Here is a 21,936-nt window from a genome sequence, read left to right on the forward strand (position 1 = left end):
ACTTCTTTGTGTTCTGTGAAATCATCTCACGGAGTTACAGCTTTCCCCTCAAGAAGCCTTTCGCTAAGACAGTTCTTGTGGAAATGGCAAAGGGATATTTGGAAGCCCATAAAGGGCTATGGTGAAAAAGGAAATATCCTCAGATGAAATCTGGAAAGAAGCTTTCTGAGAAACTGCTCTGTGATGTGTGACTTCCACTCACAGAGTTACATCTGTGTTTCGTGGATCTCTTTGGTAGCCTTATTTCTGTGGAATCTGAGAACAGATATTTCGGATACCTTTGAAGACTATAGGACCAAAGGAAATATCCTCCGATAACAAAGAGATAGAAGCTTTCTGAGAAACTTCTTTGTGTTCTGTGAAATCATCTCACAGAGTTACAGCTTTCCCCTCAAGAAGCCTTTCGCTAAGACAGTTCTTGTGGAATTGGCAAAGTGATATTTGGAAGCCCCTAGAGGGCTATGGTGAAAAAGGAAATATCCTCAGATGAAATCTGGAAAGAAGCTTTCTGAGAAACTGCTCTGTGATGTGTGACTTCCACTCACAGAGTTACATCTGTGTTTCGTGGATCTCTTTGGTAGCCTTATTTCTGTGGAATCTGAGAACAGATATTTCGGATCCCTTTGAAGACTATAGGGCCAAAGGAAATATCCTCCGATAACAAAGAGGAAGAAGCTTTCTGAGAAACTTCTTTGTGTTCTGTGAAATCATCTCACAGAGTTACAGCTTTACCTCAAGAAGCCTTTCGCTAAGACAGTTCTTGTGGAATTGGCAAAGGGATATTTTGGAGTCCATAGAGGCCTATGGTGAAAAAGGAAATATCCTCAGATGGAATCTGGAAAGAAGCTTTCTGAGAAACTGCTTAGTGTTCTGTTAATTCATCTCACAGAGTTACTTCTGCATTTCGTGGATCTCTTTGCTAGCCTTATTTCTGTGGAATCTGAGAACAGATATTTCGGATCCCTTTGAAGACTATAGGGCCAAAGGAAATATCCTCCGATAACAAAGAGAAAGAAGCTTTCTGAGAAACTTCTTTGTGTTCTGTGAAATCATCTCACAGAGTTACAGCTTTCCACTCTAGAAGCCTTTTGCTAAGACAGTTCTTGTGGAATTGGCAAAGGGATATTTGGGAGCCATAGAGGCCTATGGTGAAAATGGAAATATCCTCAGATGAAATCTGGAAAGAAGCTTTCTGAGAAACTGCTTAGTGTTCTGTTAATTCATCTCACAGAGTCACATCTGTATTTCGTGGATCTCTTTGCTAGCCCTATTTCTGTGTAATCTGAGAACAGATATTTCGGATCCCTTTGAAGACTATAGGGCCAAAGGAAATATCCTCCGATAACAAAGAGAAAGAAGCTTTCTGAGACACTTCTTTGTGTTCTGTGAAATCATCTCACAGAGTTACAGCTTTCCACTCAAGAAGCCTTTCGCTAAGACAGTTCTTGTGGAATTGGCAAAGTGATATTTGGAAGCCCATAGAGGGCTATGGTGAAAAAGGAAATATCCTCAGATGAAATCTGGAAAGAAGCTTTCTGAGAAACTGCTTAGTGTTCTGTTAATTCATCTCACAGAGTTACATCTGTGTTTCGTGGATCTCTTTGCTATCCTTATTTCTGTGGAATCTGAGAACAGTTATTTCGGATCCCTTTGAAGAGTATAGGGCCAAAGGAAATATCTTCCGAGAACAAAGAGAAAGAAGCTTTCTGAGAAACTTCTTTGTGTTCTGTGAAATCATCTCACGGAGTTACAGATTTACCCTCAATAAGCCTTTCGCTAAGACAGTTCTTGTGGAATTGGCAAAGGGATATTTGGGAGCCCTTAGAGGCCTATGGTGAAAAAGGAAATATCCTCAGATGAAATCTGGAAAGAAGCTTTCTGAGAAACTGCTCTGTGATGTGTCATTTCCACTCACAGAGTTACATCTGTATTTCGTGGATCTCTTTGCTAGCCTTATTTCTGTGGTATCTGAGAACAGATATTTCGGATCCGTTTGAAGACTATAGGGCCAAAGGAAATATCCTCCGATAACAAAGAGAAAGAAGCTTTCTGAGAAACTTCTTTGTTTTCTGTGAAATCATCTCACAGAGTTACAGCTTTCCCCTCAAGAAACCTTTCGCTATGATAGTTCTTGTGGAATTGACAAAGGGATATTTGGGAGCCCATAGAGGCCTATGGTGAAAAAGGAAATATCCTCAGATGAAATCTGGAAAGAAGCTTTCTGAGAAACTGCTCTGTGATGTGTGACTTCCACTCACAGAGTTACATCTGTATTTCGTGGATCTTTTTGCTAGCCTTATTTCTGTGGAATCTGAGAACAGATATTTCGGATACCTTTGAAGACTATAGGACCAAAGGAAATATCCTCCGATAACAAAGAGATAGAAGCTTTCTGAGAAACTTCTTTGTGTTCTGTGAAATCATCTCACAGAGTTACAGCTTTCCCCTCAAGAAGCCTTTCGCTAAGACAGTTCTTGTGGAATTGGCAAAGTGATATTTGGAAGCCCCTAGAGGGCTATGGTGAAAAAGGAAATATCCTCAGATGAAATCTGGAAAGAAGCTTTCTGAGAAACTGCTCTGTGATGTGTGACTTCCACTCACAGAGTTACATCTGTGTTTCGTGGATCTCTTTGGTAGCCTTATTTCTGTGGAATCTGAGAACAGATATTTCGGATCCCTTTGAAGACTATAGGGCCAAAGGAAATATCCTCCGATAACAAAGAGGAAGAAGCTTTCTGAGAAACTTCTTTGTGTTCTGTGAAATCATCTCACAGAGTTACAGCTTTACCTCAAGAAGCCTTTCGCTAAGACAGTTCTTGTGGAATTGGCAAAGGGATATTTTGGAGTCCATAGAGGCCTATGGTGAAAAAGGAAATATCCTCAGATGGAATCTGGAAAGAAGCTTTCTGAGAAACTGCTTAGTGTTCTGTTAATTCATCTCACAGAGTTACTTCTGCATTTCGTCGATCTCTTTGCTAGCCTTATTTCTGTGGAATCTGAGAACAGATATTTCGGATCCCTTTGAAGACTATAGGGCCAAAGGAAATATCCTCCGATAACAAAGAGAAAGAAGCTTTCTGAGAAACTTCTTTGTGTTCTGTGAAATCATCTCACAGAGTTACAGCTTTCCACTCTAGAAGCCTTTTGCTAAGACAGTTCTTGTGGAATTGGCAAAGGGATATTTGGGAGCCATAGAGGCCTATGGTGAAAATGGAAATATCCTCAGATGAAATCTGGAAAGAAGCTTTCTGAGAAACTGCTTAGTGTTCTGTTAATTCATCTCACAGAGTCACATCTGTATTTCGTGGATCTCTTTGCTAGCCCTATTTCTGTGTAATCTGAGAACAGATATTTCGGATCCCTTTGAAGACTATAGGGCCAAAGGAAATATCCTCCGATAACAAAGATAAAGAAGCTTTCTGAGACACTTCTTTGTGTTCTGTGAAATCATCTCACAGAGTTACAGCTTTCCACTCAAGAAGCCTTTCGCTAAGACAGTTCTTGTGGAATTGGCAAAGTGATATTTGGAAGCCCATAGAGGGCTATGGTGAAAAAGGAAATATCCTCAGATGAAATCTGGAAAGAAGCTTTCTGAGAAACTGCTTAGTGTTCTGTTAATTCATCTCACAGAGTTACATCTGTGTTTCGTGGATCTCTTTGCTATCCTTATTTCTGTGGAATCTGAGAACAGTTATTTCGGATCCCTTTGAAGAGTATAGGGCCAAAGGAAATATCTTCCGAGAACAAAGAGAAAGAAGCTTTCTGAGAAACTTCTTTGTGTTCTGTGAAATCATCTCACGGAGTTACAGATTTACCCTCAATAAGCCTTTCGCTAAGACAGTTCTTGTGGAATTGGCAAAGGGATATTTGGGAGCCCTTAGAGGCCTATGGTGAAAAAGGAAATATCCTCAGATGAAATCTGGAAAGAAGCTTTCTGAGAAACTGCTCTGTGATGTGTCATTTCCACTCACAGAGTTACATCTGTATTTCGTGGATCTCTTTGCTAGCCTTATTTCTGTGGTATCTGAGAACAGATATTTCGGATCCGTTTGAAGACTATAGGGCCAAAGGAAATATCCTCCGATAACAAAGAGAAAGAAGCTTTCTGAGAAACTTCTTTGTTTTCTGTGAAATCATCTCACAGAGTTACAGCTTTCCCCTCAAGAAACCTTTCGCTATGATAGTTCTTGTGGAATTGACAAAGGGATATTTGGGAGCCCATAGAGGCCTATGGTGAAAAAGGAAATATCCTCAGATGAAATCTGGAAAGAAGCTTTCTGAGAAACTGCTCTGTGATGTGTGACTTCCACTCACAGAATTACATCTGTATTTCGTGGATCTCTTTGGTAGCCTTATTTCTGTGGAATCTGAGAACAGATATTTCGGATCCCTTTGAAGACTATAGGGCCAAAGGAAATATCCTCCGATAACAAAGAGAAAGAAGCTTTCTGAGAAACTTCTTTGTGTTCTGTGAAATCATCTCACAGCGTTACAGCTTTCCCCTCAAGAAGCCTTTTGCTAAGACAGTTCTTGTGGAATTGGCAAAGGGATATTTGGGAGCCCATAGAGGCCTAAGGTGAAAAAGGAAATATCCTCAGATGGAATCTGGAAAGAAGCTTTCTGAGAAACTGCTTAGTGTTCTGTCAATTCATCTCACAGAGTTACATCTGTATTTCGTGGATCTCTTTGCTAGCCTTATTTCTGTGGAATCTGAGAACAGATATTTCGGATCCCTTTGAAGACAAAAGGGCCAAAGGAAATATCCTCCGATAACAAAGAGAAAGAAGCTTTCTGAGAAACTTCTTTGTGTTCTGTGAAATCATCTCACAGAGTTACAGCTTTCCCTTCAAGAAGCCTTTCCCTTAGACAGTTCTTGTGGAATTTGCAAAGTGATATTTGGAAGCCCATAGAGGGCTATGGTGAAAAAGGAAATATCCTCAGATGACATCTGGAAAGAAGCTTTCTGAGAAACTGCTTAGTGTTCTGTTAATTCACCTCACAGAGTTACATCTGTATTTCGTGGATCTCTTTGCTAGCCTTATTTCTGTGGAATCTGAGAACAGATATTTCGGATCCCTTTGAAGACTATAGGGCCAAAGGAAATATCCTCCGATAACAAAGAGAAAGAAGCTTTCTGAGAAACTTCTTTGTGTTCTGTGAAATCATCTCACAGAGTTACAGCTTTCCCTGTAAGAAGCCTTTCGCTAAGACAGTTCTTGTGGAATTGGCAAAGTGATATTTGGAAGCCCATAGAGGGCTATGGTGAAAAAGGAAATATCCTCAGATGAAATCTGGAAAGAAACTTTCTGAGAAACTGCTCTCTGATGTGTGACTTCCACTCACAGAGTTACATCTGTATTTCGTGGATCTCTTTGCTAGCCTTATTTCTGTGGAATCTGAGAACAGATATTTCGGATCTCTTTGAAGACTATAGGGTCAAAGGAAATATCCTCCGATAACAAAGAGAAAGAAGCTTTCTGAGAAACTTCTTTGTGTTCTCTGAAATCATCTCACAGAGTTACAGCTTTCCCCTCAAGAAGCCTTTCGCTAAGACAGTTCTTCTGGAATTGGCAAAGGGATATTTGGGAGCCCATAGAGGCCTATGGTGAAAAAGGAAATATCCTCAGATGGAATCTGGAAAGAAGCTTTCTGAGAAACTGCTTAGTGTTCTGTTAATTCATCTCACAGAGTTACATCTGTATTTCGTGAATCTCTTTGCTAGCCTTATTTCTGTGGAATCTGAAAACAGATATTTCGGATCCCTTTGAAGACTATAGGGCCAAAGGAAATATCCTCCGATAACAAAGAGAAAGAAGCTTTCTGAGAAACTTCTTTGTGTTCTGTGAAATCATCTCACAAAGTTACAGCTTTCCCCTCAAGAAACCTTTCGCTAAGACAGTTCTTGTGGAATTGGCAAAGTGATATTTGGAAGCCCTTAGAGGGCTATGGTGAAAAAGGAAATATCCTCAGATGAAATCTGGAAAGAAGCTTTCTGAGAAACTGCTCTGTGATGTGTGACTTCCACTCACAGAGTTACATCTGTATTTCGTGGATCTCTTTGCTAGCCTTATTTCTGTGGGATCTGAGAACAGATATTTCGGATCCCTTTGACGACTATATGGCCAAAGGAAATATCCTCCGATAACAAAGAGAAAGAAGCTTTCTGAGAAACTTCTTTGTGTTCTGTGAAATCATCTCACAAAGTTACAGCTTTCCCCTCAATAAGCCTTTCTCTAAGACAGTTCTTGTGGAATTGGCAAAGTGATATTTAGAAGCCCATAGAGGGCTATGGTGAAAAAGGAAATATCCTCAGATGAATTCTGGAAAGAAGCTTTCTGAGAAACTGCTTAGTGTTCTGTTAATTCATCTCACAGTGTTACATCTGTATTTCGTGGATCTCTTGGCTAGCCTTATTTCTGTGGAATCTGAGAACAGATATTTCGGATCCCTTTGAAGACTATAGGACCAAAGGGAATATCCTCCGATAACAAAGAGAAAGAAGCTTTCTGAGAAACTTCTTTGTGTTCTGTGAAATCATCTCACAGAGTTACAGCTTTCCCCTCAAGAAGCCTTTCGCTAAGACAGTTCTTTTGGAATTGGCAAAGGGATTTGGAAGCCCACAGAGGCCTATGGTGAAAAGGAAATATCCTCAGATCGAATCTGGAAAGAAGCTTTCTGAGAAACTGGTTAGTGTTCTGTTAATTCATCTCACAGTGTTACATCGGTATTTCGTGGATCACTTGGCTAGCCTTATTTCTGTGGAATCTGAAAACAGATATTTCGGATCCCTTTGAAGACTACAGGACCAAAGGGAATATCCTCCGATAACAAAGATAAAGAAGCTTTCTGAGAAACTTCTTTGTGTTCTGTGAAATCATCTCACAGAGTTACAGCTTTCCCCTCAAGAAGCCTTTCGCTAAGACAGTTCTTGTGGAATTGGCAAAGGGATATTTGGAAGCCCATAGAGGGCTATGGTGAAAAAGGAAATATCCTCAGATGAAATCTGGAAAGAAGCTTTCTGAGAAACTGCTCTGTGATGTGTGACATTCATTCACAGAGTTACATCTGTATTTCCTGGATCTCTTTGCTAGCCTTATTTCTGTGGAATCTGAGAACAGATATTTCGGATCCCTTTGAAGACTATAGGGCCAAAGGAAATATCCTCCGATAACAAAGAAAAAGAAGCTTTCTGAGAAACTTATTTGTGTTCTGTGAAATCATCTCACAGAGTTACAGCTTTCCTCTCAAGAAGCCTTTCGCTAAGACAGTTCTTGTGGAATTGGCAAAGGGATATTTGGGAGCCCATAGAGGCCTATGGTGAAAAAGGAAATATCCTCAGATGAAATCTTTAAAGAAGCTTTCTGAGAAACTGATTAGTGTTCTGTTAATTCATCTCACAGAGTTACATCTGTATTTCGTGGATCTCTTTGCTAGCCTTATTTCTGTGGAATCTGAGAACAGATATTTCGGATCCCTTTGAAGACTATAGGGCCAAAGGAAATATCCTCCGATAACAAAGAGAAAGAAGCTTTCTGAGAAACTTCTTTGTGTTCTGTGAAATCATCTCACAGAGTTACAGCTTTCCCTTCAAGAAGCCTTTCGCTAAGACAGTTCTTGTGGAATTGGCAAAGTGATATTTAGAAGCCCTAAGAGGGCTATGGTGAAAAAGAAAATATCCTCAGATAAAATCTGGAAAGAAGCTTTCTGAGAAACTGCTCTGTGATGTGTGACTTCCACTCACAGAGTTACATCTGTATTTCGTGGATCTCTTTGCTAGCCTTATTTCTGTGGAATCTGAGAACAGATATTTCGGATCCCTTTGAAGACTATAGGGCCAAAGGAAATATTCTCCGATAACAAAGAGAAAGAAGCTTTCTGAGAAACTTCTTTGTGTTCTCTGAAATCATCTCACAGAGTTACAGCTTTCCCTTCAAGAAGCCTTTCGCTAAGACAGTTCTTGTGGAATTGGCAAAGTGATATTTGGAAGCCGTTAGAGGACTATGGTGAAAAAGGAAATATCCTCAGATGAAATCTGGAAAGAAGCTTTCTGAGAAACTGCTAGTGTTCTGTTAATTCATCTGACAGAGTTGCATCTATATTTCGTGGATCTCTTTGCTAGCCTTATTTCTGTGGAATCTGAGAACAGATATTTCGGATCCCTTTGAAGACTATAGGGCCAAAGGAAATATCCTCCGATAACAAAGAGAAAGAAGCTTTGTGAGACACTTCTTTGTGTTCTGTGAAATCATCTCACAGAGTTACAGCTTTCCCCTCAGGAAGCCTTTCGCTAAGACAGTTCTTGTGGAATTGGCAAAGTGATATTTGGAAGCCCATAGAGGGCTATGGTGAATAAGGAAATATCCTCAGATCGAATCTGGAAAGAAGCTTTCTGAGAAACTGCTTAGTGTTCTGTTAATTCATCTCACAGTGTTCCATCTGTATTTCGTGGATCTCTTGGCTAGCCTTATTTCTGTGGAATCTGAGAACAGATATTTCGGATCCCTTTGAAGACTAAAGGACCAAAGGGAATATCCTCCGATAACAAAGAGAAAGAAGCTTTCTGAGAAACTTCTTTGTGTTCTGTGAAATCATCTCACAGAGATACAGCTTTCCCCTAAAGAAGCCTTTCGCTAAGACAGTTCTTGTGGAATTGGCAAAGGGATATTTGGAAGCCCACAGAGGCCTATGGTGAAAAGGAAATATCCTCAGATCGAATCTGGAAAGAAGCTTTCTGAGAAACTGGTTAGTGTTCTGTTAATTCATCTCACAGTGTTACATCGGTATGTCGTGGATCACTTGGCTAGCCTTATTTCTGTGGAATCTGAGAACAGATATTTCGGATCCCTTTGAAGACCACAGGACCAAAGGGAATATCCTCCGATAACAAAGATAAAGAAGCTTTCTGAGAAACTTCTTTGTGTTCTGTGAAATCATCTCACAGAGTTACAGCTTTCCCCTCAAGAAGCCTTTCGCTAAGACAGTTATTGTGGAATTGGCAAAGGGATATTTGGAAGCCCATAGAGGGCTATGGTGAAAAAGGAAATATCCTCAGATGAAATCTGGAAAGAAGCTTTCTGAGAAACTGCTCTGTGATGTGTGACATTCATTCACAGAGTTACATCTGTATTTCCTGGATCTCTTTGCTAGCCTTATTTCTGTGGAATCTGAGAACAGATATTTTGGATCTCTTTGAAGACTATAGGGCAAAAGGAAATATCCTCCGATAACAAACAGAAAGAAGCTTTCTGAGAAACTTCTTTGTGTTCTGTGAAATCATCTCACAGAGTTACAGCTTTCCCCTCAAGAAGCCTTTCGCTAAGACAGTTCTTGTGGAATTGGCAAAGGGATTTTTGGGAGCCCATAGAGGCCTATGGTGAAAAAGGAAATATCCTCAGATGAAATCTGGAAAGAAGCTTTCTGAGAAACTGCTAGTGTTCTGTTAATTCATCTCACAGAGTTACATCTGTATTTCGTGGATCTCTTTGCTAGCCTTATTTCTGTGGAATCTGAGAACAGATATTTCGGATCCCTTTGAAGACTATAGGGCCAAAGGAAATATCCTCCGATAACAAAGAGAAAGAAGCTTTCTGAGAAACTTCTTTGTGTTCTGTGAAATCATCTCACAGAGTTACAGCTTTTCACTCAAGAAGCCTTTCGCTAAGACAGTTCCTGTGGAATCGGCAAAGGGATATTTGGAAGCCCATAGAGGGCTATGGTGAAAAAGGAAATCTCCTCAGATGAAATCTGGAAAGAAGCTTTCTGAGAACCTGCTTAGTGTTCTGTTAATTCATCTCGCAGAGTTACATATGTATTTCGCGAATCTCTTTGCTAGCCTTATTTCTGTGGAATCTGAGAACAGATATTTCGGATGTCTTTGAAGACTATAGGGTCAAAGGAAATATCCTCCGATAACAAAGAGAAAGAAGCTTTCTGAGAAACTTCTTTGTGTTCTGTGAAATTATCTCACAGAGTTACAGCTTTCCCCTCAAGAAACCTTTCGCTAAGACAGTTCTTGTGGAATCGGCAAAGGGATATTTGGAAGCCCATAGAGGCCTATGGTGAAAAAGGAAATATCCTCAGATGGAATCTGGAAAGAAGCTTTCTGAGAAACTGGTCAGTGTGCTGTTAATTCATCTCACAGACTCACATCTGTATTTCGTGGATCTCTTTGCTAGCCTTATTTCTGTGGAATCTGAGAACAGATATATCTGATCCCTATGATGACTCTAGGGCCAAAGGAAATATCCTCCGATAACAAAAACAAAGAAGGTTTCTGAGAAACTTCTTTGTGTTCTGTGAAATCATCCCACAGAGTTACAGCTTTCCCTTCAAGAAGCCTTTCGCTAAGACAGTTCTTGTGGAATTGCAAAGTGATATTTGGAAGCCCATAGAGTTCTACGGTGAAAAAGGAAATATCCTCAGATGAAATCTGGAAAGAAGCTTTCTGAGAAACTGCTCTGTGATGTGTGACTTCCACTCACAGAGTTACATCTGTATTTCGTGGATCTCTTTGCTAGCCTTATTTCTGTGGAATCTCAGAACAGATATTTCGGATCCCTTTGAAGACTATAGGGCCAAAGGAAATATCCTCCGATAACAAAGAGAAAGAAGCTTTCTGAGAATCTCCTTTGTGTTCTGTGAAATCATCTCACAGAGTTACAGCTTTCCCCTCAAGGAGCCTTTCGCTAAGACTGTTCTTGTGGAATCGGCAAAGGGATATTTGGAAGCCCATAGAGGCCTATGGTGAAAAAGTAAATATCCTAGGATGGAATCTGGAAAGAAGATTTCTGAGAAACTGCTTAGTGTTCTGTTAATTCATCTCATAGAGTTACATCTGTTTTTCGTGGATCTCTTGGCTAGCCTTCTTTCTGTGGAATCTGAGAACAGATATTTCGGATCCCTTTGAAGAATATAGGGTCAAAGGAAATATCCTCCGATAACAAGGAGAAAGAAGCTTTCTGAGAAACTTCTTTGTGTTCTGTGAAATCATCTCACAGAGTTACAGCTTTCCCCTCAAGAAGCCTTTCGCTAAGACAGTTCTTGTGGAATCGGCAAAGGGATATTTGGAAGCCCATAGAGGCCCACGGTGAAAAAGGAAATATCCTCAGTTGGAATCTGGAAAGAAGCTTTCTGAGAAACTGCTCTGTGATGTGTCACTTCCACTCACAGAGTTACATCTGTATTTCGTGGATCTCTTTGCTAGCCTTATTTCTGTGGAATCTCAGAACAGATATTTCGGATCCCTTTGAAGACTATAGGGCCAAAGGAAATATCCTCCGATAACAAAGAGAAAGAAGCTTTCTGAGAATCTCCTTTGTGTTCTGTGAAATCATCTCACAGAGTTACAGCTTTCCCCTCAAGGAGCATTTCGCTAAGACTGTTCTTGTGGAATCGGCAAAGGGATATTTGGAAGCCCATAGAGGCCTATGGTGAAAAAGTAAATATCCTAGGATGGAATCCGGAAAGAAGCTTTCTGAGAAACTGCTTCGTGTTCTGTTAATTCATCTCATAGAGTTACATCTGTTTTTCGTGGACCTCTTGGCTAGCCTTATTTCTGTGGAATCTGAGAACAGATATTTCGGATCCCTTTGAAGAATATAGGGTCAAAGGAAATATCCTCCTATAACAAAGAGAAAGAAGCTTTCTGAGAAACTTCTTTGTGTTCTGTGAAATCATCTCACAGAGTTACAGCTTTCCCCTCAAGAAGCCTTTCGCTAAGACAGTTCTTGTGGAATCGGCAAAGGGATATTTGGAAGCCCATAGAGGCCCACAGTGAAAAAGGAAATATCCTCAGTTGGAATCTGGAAAGAAGCTTTCTGAGAAACTGGTTATTGTTCTGTTAATTCATCTCACAGAGTTACATCTGTATTTCGTGGATCTCTTTGCTAGCCTTATTTCTGTGGAATCTGAAAACAGATATTTCGGATCCCTTTGAAGACTATAGGGCCAAAGGAAATATCCTCCGATAACAAAGAGAAAGAAGCTTTCTGAGAAACTTCTTTGTGTTCTGTGAAATCATCTCACAGAGTTACAGCTTTCCCCTCAAGAAGCCTTTCGCTAAGACAGTTCTTGTGGAATTGGCAAAGGGATATTTGGAAGCCCATAGAGGGCTATGGTGAAAAAGGAAATATCCTCAGATGAAATCTGGAAAGAAGCTTTCTGAGAAACTGCTCTGTGATGTGTGACATTCATTCACAGAGTTACATCTGTATTTCCTGGATCTCTTTGCTAGCCTTATTTCTGTGGAATCTGAGAACAGATATTTCGGATCCCTTTGAAGACTATAGGGCCAAAGAAAATATCCTCCGATAACAAACAGAAAGAAGCTTTCTGAGAAACTTCTTTGTGTTCTGTGAAATCATCTCACAGAGTTACAGCTTTCCCCTCAAGAAGCCTTTCGCTAAGACAGTTCTTGTGGAATTGGCAAAGGGATATTTGGGAGCCCATAGAGGCCTATGGTGAAAAAGGAAATATCCTCAGATGAAATCTTTAAAGAAGCTTTCTGAGAAGCTGCTTAGTGTTCTGTTAATTCATCTCACAGAGTTACATCTGTATTTCGTGGATCTCTGTGCTAGCCTTATTTCTGTGGAATCTGAGAACAGATATTTCGGATCCCTTTGAAGACTATAGGGCCAAAGGAAATATCCTCCGATAACAAAGAGAAAGAAGCTTTCTGAGAAACTTCTTTGTGTTCTGTGAAATCATCTCACAGAGTTACAGCTTTCCCTTCAAGAAGCCTTTCGCTAAGACAGTTCTTGTGGAATTGGCAAAGTGATATTTAGAAGCCCATAGAGGGCTATGGTGAAAAAGGAAATATCCTCAGATAAAATCTGGAAAGAAGCTTTCTGAGAAACTGCTCTGTGATGTGTGACTTTCACTCACAGAGTTACATCTGTATTTCGTGGATCTCTTTGCTAGCCTTATTTCTGTGGAATCTGAGAACAGATATTTCGGATCCCTTTGAAGACTATAGGGCCAAAGGAAATATCCTCAGATAACAAAGAGAAAGAAGCTTTCTGAGAAACTTCTTTGTGTTCTGTGAAATCATCTCACAGAGTTACAGCTTTTCACTCAAGAAGACTTTCGCTAAGACAGTTCTTGTGGAATTGGCAAAGGGATATTTGGGAGCCCATAGAGGCCTATGGTGAAAAAGGAAATATCCTCAGATGAAATCTGGAAAGAAGCTTTCTGAGAAACTGCTTAGTGTTCTGTTAATTCATCTCACAGAGTTACATCTGTATTTCGTGGATCTCTTTGCTAGCCTTATTTCTGTGGAATCTGAGAACAGATATTTCGGATCCCTTTGAAGACTAGAGGGCCAAAGGAAAAATCCTCCGATAACAAAGAGAAAGAAGCTTTCTGAGAAACTTTTTGTGTTCTGTGAAATCATCTCACAGAGTTACAGCTTTCCCTTCAAGAAGCCTTTGGCTAAGACAGTTCTTGTGGAATTGGCAAAGTGATATTTGGAAGCCCATAGAGGACTATGGTGAAAAAGGAAATATCCTCAGATGAAATCTGGAAAGAAGCTTTCTGAGAAACTGCTAGTGTTCTGTTAATTCATCTCACAGAGTTACATCTGTATTTCGTGGATCTCTTTGCTAGCCTTATTTCTGTGGAATCTGAGAACAGATATTTCGGATCCCTTTGAAGACTATAGGGCCAAAGGAAATATCCTCCGATAACAAAGAGAAAGAAGCTTTCTGAGAAACTTCTTTGTGTTCTGTGAAATCATCTCACAGAGTTTTAGCTTTCCACTCAAGAAGCCTTTCGCTAAGACAGTTCTTGTGGAATTGGCAAAGGGATATTTGGGAGCCCATAGAGGGCTATGGTGAAAAAGGAAATATCCTCAGATGAAATCTTGAAAGAAGCTTTCTGAGAAACTGCTTAGTGTTCTGTTAATTCATCTCACAGAGTCACATCTGTATTTCGTGGATGTCTTTGCTAGCCTTATTTCTGTGGAATATAACAACAGATATTTCGGATCCCTTTGAAGACTATAGGGCCAAAGGAAATATCCTCCGATAACAAAGAGAAAGAAGCTTTCTGAGAAACTTCTTTGTGTTCTGTGAAATCATCTCACAGAGGTACAGCTTTCCCTTCAAGAAGCCTTTCGCTAAGACACTTCCTGTGGAATCGGCAAAGGGATATTTGGAAGCCCATAGAGGGCTATGGTGAAAAAGGAAATCTCCTCAGATGAAATCTGGAAGGAAGCTTTCTGAGAACCTGCTTAGTGTTCTGTTAATTCATCTCATAGGGTTACATCTGTTTTTCGTGGATCTCTTGGCTAGCCTTATTTCTGTGGAATCTGAGAACAGATATTTCGGATCCCTTTGAAGACTAAAGGACCAAAGGGAATATCCTCCGATAACAAAGAGAAAGAAGCTTTCTGAGAAACTTCTTTGTGTTCTGTGAAATCATCTCACAGAGTTACAGCTTTCCACTCAAGAAGCCTTTCGCTAAGACATTTCTTGTGGAAATGGCAAAGGGATATTTGGAAGCCCATAGAGGGCTATGGTGAAAAAGGAAATATCCTCAGATGAAATCTGGAAAGAAGCTATCTGAGAAACTGCTTAGTGTTCTGTTAATTCATCTCACAGAGTTACATCTGTATTTCGTGGATCTCTTTGCTAGCCTTATTTCTGTGGAATCTGAGAACAGATATTTCGGATCCCTTTGAAGAATATAGGGTCAAAGGAAATATCCTCCGATAACAAAGAGAAAGAAGCTTTCTGAGAAACTTCTTTGTGTTCTGTGAAATCATCTCACAGAGTTACAGCTTTCCCCTCAAGAAGCCTTTCGCTAAGACAGTTCTTGTGGAATCGGCAAAGGGATATTTGGAAGCCCATAGAGGCCCACGGTGAAAAAGGAAATATCCTCAGTTGGAATCTGGAAAGAAGCTTTCTGAGAAACTGGTTAGTGTTCTGTTAATTCATCTCACAGAGTTACATCTGTATTTCGTGGATCTCTTTGCTAGCCTTATTTCTGTGGAATCTGAAAACAGATATTTCGGATCCCTTTGAAGACTATAGGGCCAAAGGAAATATCCTCCGATAACAAAGAGAAAGAAGCTTTCTGAGAAACTTCTTTGTGTTCTGTGAAATCATCTCACAGAGTTACAGCTTTCCCTTCAAGAAGCCTTTCGCTAAGACAGTTCTTGTGGAATTGGCAAAGTGATATTTAGAAGCCCATAGAGGGCTATGGTGAAAAAGGAAATATCCTCAGATAAAATCTGGAAAGAAGCTTTCTGAGAAACTGCTAGTGTTCTGTTAATTCATCTCACAGAGTTACATCTGTATTTCGTGGATCTCTTTGCTAGCCTTATTTCTGTGGAATCTGAGAACAGATATTTCGGATCCCTTTGAAGACTATAGGGCCAAAGGAAATATCCTCCGATAACAAAGAGAAAGAAGCTTTGTGAGACACTTCTTTGTGTTCTGTGAAATCATCTCACAGAGTTACAGCTTTCCCCTCAGGAAGCCTTTCGCTAAGACAGTTCTTGTGGAATTGGCAAAGTGATATTTGGAAGCCCATAGAGGGCTATGGTGAATAAGGAAATATCCTCAGATCGAATCTGGTAAGAAGCTTTCTGAGAAACTGCTTAGTGTTCTGTTAATTCATCTCACAGTGTTCCATCTGTATTTCGTGGATCTCTTGGCTAGCCTTATTTCTGTGGAATCTGAGAACAGATATTTCGGATCCCTTTGAAGACTAAAGGACCAAAGGGAATATCCTCCGATAACAAAGAGAAAGAAGCTTTCTGAGAAACTTCTTTGTGTTCTGTGAAATCATCTCACAGAGTTACAGCTTTCCCCTCAAGAAGCCTTTCGCTAAGACAGTTCTTGTGGAATTGGGAAAGGGATATTTGGAAGCCCATAGAGGGCTATGGTGAAAAAGGAAATATCCTCAGATGAAATCTGGAAGGAAGCTTTCTGAGAAACTGCTCTGTGATGTGTGACATTCATTCACAGAGTTACATCTGTATTTCCTGGATCTCTTTGCTAGCCTTATTTCTGTGGAATCTGAGAACAGATATTTTGGATCTCTTTGAAGACTATAGGGCCAAAGGAAATATCCTCGGATAACAAACAGAAAGAAGCTTTCTGAGAAACTTCTTTGTGTTCTGTGAAATCATCTCACAGAGTTACAGCTTTCCCCTCAAGAAGCCTTTCGCTAAGACAGTTCTTGTGGAATTGGCAAAGGGATATTTGGGAGCCCATAGAGGCCTATGGTGAAAAAGGAATTATCCTCAGATGAAATCTTTAAAGAAGCTTTCTGAGAAACTCCTTAGTGTTCTGTTAATTCATCTCACAGAGTTACATCTGTATTTCGTGGATCTCTTTGCTAGCCTTATTTCTGTGAAATCTGAGAACTGATATTTCGGATCCCTTTGAAGACTATAGGGCCAAAGGAAATATCCTCCGATAACAAAGAGAAAGAAGCTTTCCGAGAAACTTCTTTGTGTTCTGTGAAATCATCTCACAGAGTTACAGCTTTCCCCTCAAGAAGCCTTTCGCTAAGACAGTTCTTGTGGAATTGGCAAAGGGATATTTGGGAGCCCATAGAGGCCTATGGTGAAAAAGGAAATATCCTCAGATGGAATCTGGAAAGAAGCTTTCTGAGAAACTGCTTAGTGTTCTGTTAATTCATCTCACAGAGTTACATCTGTATTTCGTGGATCTCTTTGCTAGCCTTATTTCTGTGGAATCTGAGAACAGATATTTCGGATCCCTTTGAAGACTATAGGGCCAAAGGAAATATCCTCCGATAACAAAGAGAAAGAAGCTTTCTGAGAAACTTCTTTGTTTTCTGTGAAATCATCTCACAGAGTTACAGCTTTCCCCTCAAGAAGCCTTTCGCTAAGACAGCTCTTGTGGAATTGGCAAAGTGATATTTGGAAGCCCATGGAGGGCTATAGTGAAAAAGGAAATATCCTGAGATGAAATCTGGAAAGAAGCTTTTTGAGAAACTGCTCTGTGATGTGTGACTTCCACTCACAGAGTTACATCTGTAGTTCGTGTATCTTTTTGGTGGACTTATTTCTGTGGAATCTGAGAACAGATATTTCGGATCCCTTTGAAGACTATAGAGCCAAAGGAAATATCCTCCGATAACAAAGAGAAAGAAGTTTTCTGAGAAACTTCTTTGTGTTCTGTGAAATCATCTCACAGAGTTACAGCTTTCCCCTCAAGAAGCCTTTCGCTAAGACAGTTCTTGTGGAATTGGCAAAGGGATATTTGGGAGCCCATAGAGTCCTATGGTGAAAAAGGAAATATCCTCAGATGGAATCTGGAAAGAAGCTTTCTGAGAAACTGCTTAGTGTTCTGTTAATTCATCTCACAGAGTTACATCAGTATTTCGTGGATTTCTTTGCTAGCCTTATTTCTGTGGATTCTGAGAACAGATATTTTGGATCCCTTTGAAGACTATAGGGCCAAAGGAAATATCCTCCGATAACAAAGAGAAAGAAGCTTTCTGAGAAACTTCTTTGTGTTCTGTGAAATCATCTCACAGAGTTACAGCTTTCCCTCAAGAAGCCTTTCGCTAAGACAGTTCTTGTGGAATTGGCAAAGTGATATTTGGGAGCCCATAGAGGACTATGGTGGAAAAGGAAATATCCTCAGATGAAATCTGGAAAGAAGCTTTCTGAGAAACTGCTTAGTGTTCTGTTAATTCATCTCAAAGAGTTACATCTGTATTTCGTGGATCTCTTTGCTAGCCTTATTTCTGTGGGATCTGAGAACAGATATTTTGGATCCCTTTGAAGACTATAGGGCCAAAGGAAATATCCTCCGATAACAAAGAGAAAGAAGCTTTCTGAGAAACTTCTTTGTGTTCTGTGAAATCATCTCACAGAGTTACAGCTTTCACCTCAAGAAGCCTTTCGCTAAGACAGTTCTTGTGGAATTGGCAAAGGGATATTTGGGAGCCCATAGAGGCCTATGGTGAAAAAGGAAATATCCTCAGATGAAATCTGGAAAGTAGCTTTCTGAGAAACTGCTTAGTGTTCTGTTAATTCATCTCACAGAGTTACATCTGTATTTCGTGGATCACTTTGCTAGCCATATTTCTATGGAATCTGAGAACAGATATCTCGGATCCCTTTGAAGACTATAGGGCCAAAGGAAATATCCTCCGATGACAAAGAGAAAGAAGCTTTCTGAGAAACTTCTTTGTGTTCTGTGAAATCATCTCACAGAGTTACAGCTTTCCCCTCAAGAAGCCTTTCGCTAAGACAGTTCTTGTGGAATTGGCAAAGTGATATTTGGAAGCCCATAGAGGGCTATGGTGAAAAAGGAAATATCCTCAGATGAAATCTGGAAAGAAGCCTTCTGAGAAACTGCTCTGTGATGTGTGACTTCCACTCACAGAGTTACATCTGTATTTCCTGGATCTCTTTGCTAGCCTTATTTCTGTGGAATCTGAGAACAGATATTTCGGATCCCTTTGAAGACTATAGGGCCAAAGGAAATATCCTCGGATAACAAAGAGAAAGAAGCTTTCTGAGAAACTTCTTTGTGTTCTGTGAAATCATCTCACAGAGTTACAGCTTTCCCCTCAAGAAGCCTTTCGCTAAGACAGTTGTTTTGGAATCGGCAAAGGGATATTTGGAAGCCCATAGAGGCCCATGGTGAAAAAGGAAATATCCTCAGATGGAATCTGGAAAGAAACTTTCTGAGAAACTGGTTAGTGTTCTGTTAATTCATCTCACAGAGTTACATCTGTATTTCGTGGATCTCTTGGCTAGCCTTATTTCTGTGGAATCTGAGAACAGATATTTCGGATCCCTTTGAAGACTACAGGGCCAAAGGAAATATCCTCCGATAACAAAGAGAAAGAAGCTTTCTGAGAAACTTCTTTGTGTTCTGTGAAATCATCTTACGGAGTTACAGATTTCCCCTCAAGAAGCCTTTTGCTAAGACAGTTCTTGTGGAATTGGCAAAGGGATATTGGGGAGCCCATAGAGACCTATGGTGAAAAAGGAAATATCCTCAGATGAAATCTGGAAAGAAGCTTTCTGAGAAACTGCTCTGTGATGTGTGACTTCCACTCACAGAGTTACATCTGTATTTCGTGGATCTCTTTGCTAGCCTTATTTCTGTGGAATCTGAGAACAGATATTTTGGATCCCTTTGAAGACTATAGGGCCAAAGGAAATATCCTCCGATAACAAAGAGAAAGAAGCTTTCTGAGAAACTTCTTTGTGTTCTGTGAAGTCATCTCACAGAGTTGCAGCTTTCCCCTCAAGAAGCCTTTCGCTAAGACAGTTCTTGTGGAATTGGCAAAGTGATATTTGGGAGCCCATAGAGGACTATGGTGAAAAAGGAAATATCCTCAGATAAAATCAGGAAAGAAGCTTTCTGAGAAACTGCTTAGTGTTCTGTTAATTCATCACAAAGAGTTACATCTGTATTTCGTGGATCTCTTTGCTAGCCTTATTTCTGTGGGATCTGAGAACAGATATTTCGGATCCCTTTGAAGACTATAGGGCCAAAGGAAATATCCTCCGATAACAAAGAGAAAGAAGCTTTCTGAGAAACTTCTTTGTGTTCTGTGAAATCATCTCACAGAGTTAAAGCTTTCCCCTCAAGAAGCCTTTCGCTAAGACAGTTCTTGTGGAATTGGCAAAGGCATATTTGGAAGCCCATAGAGGGATATGTTGAAAAAGGAAATATCCTCAGATGAAATCTGGAAAGAAGCTTTCTGAAAAACTGCTCTGTGATGTGTGACTTCCACTCACAGAGTTACATCTGTATTTCGTGGATCTCTTTGGTAGCCTTATTTCTGTGGAATCTGAGAACAGATATTTCGGATCCCTTTGAAGACTATAGGGCCAAAGGAAATATCCTCCGATAACAAAGAGAAAGAAGCTTTCTGAGAAACTTCCTTGTGTTCTGTGAAATCATCTCACAGAGTTACAGCTTTCCCCTCAAGAAGCCTTTCGCTAAGACAGTTCTTGTGGAATTGGCAAAGGGATATTTGGGAGCCCATAGAGGCCTATGGTGAAAAAGGAAATATCCTCAGAAGGAATCTGGAAAGAAGCTTTCTGAGAACTGCTTAGTGTTCTGTTAATTCATCTCACAGAGTTACATCTGTATTTCGCGGATCTCTTTGCTAGCCTTATTTCTGTGCAATCTGAGAACAGATATTTCGGATCCCTTTGAAGACTATAGGGCCAAAGGAAATATCCTCCGATAACAAAGAGAAAGAAGCTTTCTGAGAAACTTCTTTGTGTTCTGTGAAATCATCTCACAGAGTTACAGCTTTCCCTTCAAGAAGCCTTTCCCTTAGACAGTTCTTGTGGAATTGGCAAAGTGATATTTGGTAGCCCCTAGAGGGCTATGGTGAAAAAGGAAATATCCTCAGATGAAATCTGGAAAGAAGCTTTCTGAGAAACTGCTCTGTGATGTGTGACTTCCACTCACAGAGTTACATCTGTATTTCGTGGATCTCTTTGCTAGCCTTATTTCTGTGATATCTGAGAACAGATATTTCGGATCCCTTTGAAGACTATAGGGCCAAAGGAAATATCCTCCGATAACAAAGAGAAAGAAGCTTTCTGAGAAACTTCTTTGTGTTCTGTGAAATCATCTCACAGAGTTACAACTTTCCACTCAAGAAGCGTTTCGCTAAGACAGTTCTTGTGGAATTGGCAAAGTGATATTTGGAAGCCCATAGAGGACTATGGTGAAAAAGGAAATATCCTCAGATGAAATCTGGAAAGAAGCTTTCTGAGAAACTGCTTAGTGTTCTGTTAATTCATCTCACAGAGTTACATCTGTATTTCGTGGATCTCTTTGCTAGCCTTATTTCTGTGGAATCTGAGAACAGATATTTCGGATCCCTTTCAAGACTATAGGGCCAAAGGAAATATCCTCCGATAACAAAGAGAAAGAAGCTTTCCGGGAAACTACTTTGTGTTCTGTGAAATCATCTCACAGAGTTACAGCTTTCCTCTCAAGAAGCCTTTTGCTAAGACAGTTCTTGTGGAATTGGCAAAGGGATATTTGGGAGCCCATAGAGGCCTATGGTGAAAAAGGAAATATCCTCTGATGGAATCTGGAAAGAAGCTTTCTGAGAAACTGCTTAGTGTTCTGTTAATTCATCTCACAGAGTTACATCTGTATTTCGTGGATCTCTTTGCTAGCCTTATTTCTGTGGAATCTGAGAACAGATATTTCAGATCCCTTTGAAGACTATAGGGCCAGAGGAAATATCCTCCGATAACAAAGAGAAAGAAGCTTTCTGAGAAACTTCTTTGTTTTCTGTGAAATCATCTCACAGAGTTACAGCTTTCCCCTCAAGAAGCCTTTCGCTAAGACAGTTCTTGTGGAATTGGCAAAGGGATATTTTGGAGCCCTTAGAGACCTATGGTGAAAAAGGAAATATCCTCAGATGAAATCTGGAAAGAAGCTTTCTGAGAAACTGCTCTGTGATGTGTCACTTCCACTCACAGAGTTACATCTGTATTTCGTGGATCTCTTTGCTAGCCTTATTTCTGTGGAATCTGAGAACAGATATTTCGGATCCCTTTGAAGACTATAGGGCCAAAGGAAATATCCTCCGATAACAAAGAGAAAGAAGCTTTCTGGGAAACTTCTCTGTGTTCTGTGAAATCATCTCACAGAGTTAGAGCTTTCCCCTCAAGAAACCTTTCGCTAAGACAGTTCTTGTGGAATTGGCAAAGGGATATTTGGGAGCCCATAGAGGCCTATGGTGAAAAAGGAAATATCCTCAGATGAAATCTGGAAAGAATGTTTCTGAGAAACTGCTCTGTGATGTGTGACTTCCACTCACAGAGTTACATCTGTATTTCGTGGATCTCTTTGCTAGCCTTATTTCTGTGGAATCTGAGAACAGATATTTCGGATCCCTTTGAAGACTATACGGCCAAAGGAAATATCCTCCGATAACAAAGAGATAGAAGCTTTCTGAGAA

The sequence above is a fragment of the Macaca mulatta genome, chromosome 17 (genome assembly GCF_049350105.2).
Source record: "Macaca mulatta isolate MMU2019108-1 chromosome 17, T2T-MMU8v2.0, whole genome shotgun sequence".
In the NCBI taxonomy this organism is placed as follows: domain Eukaryota; kingdom Metazoa; phylum Chordata; class Mammalia; order Primates; family Cercopithecidae; genus Macaca; species Macaca mulatta.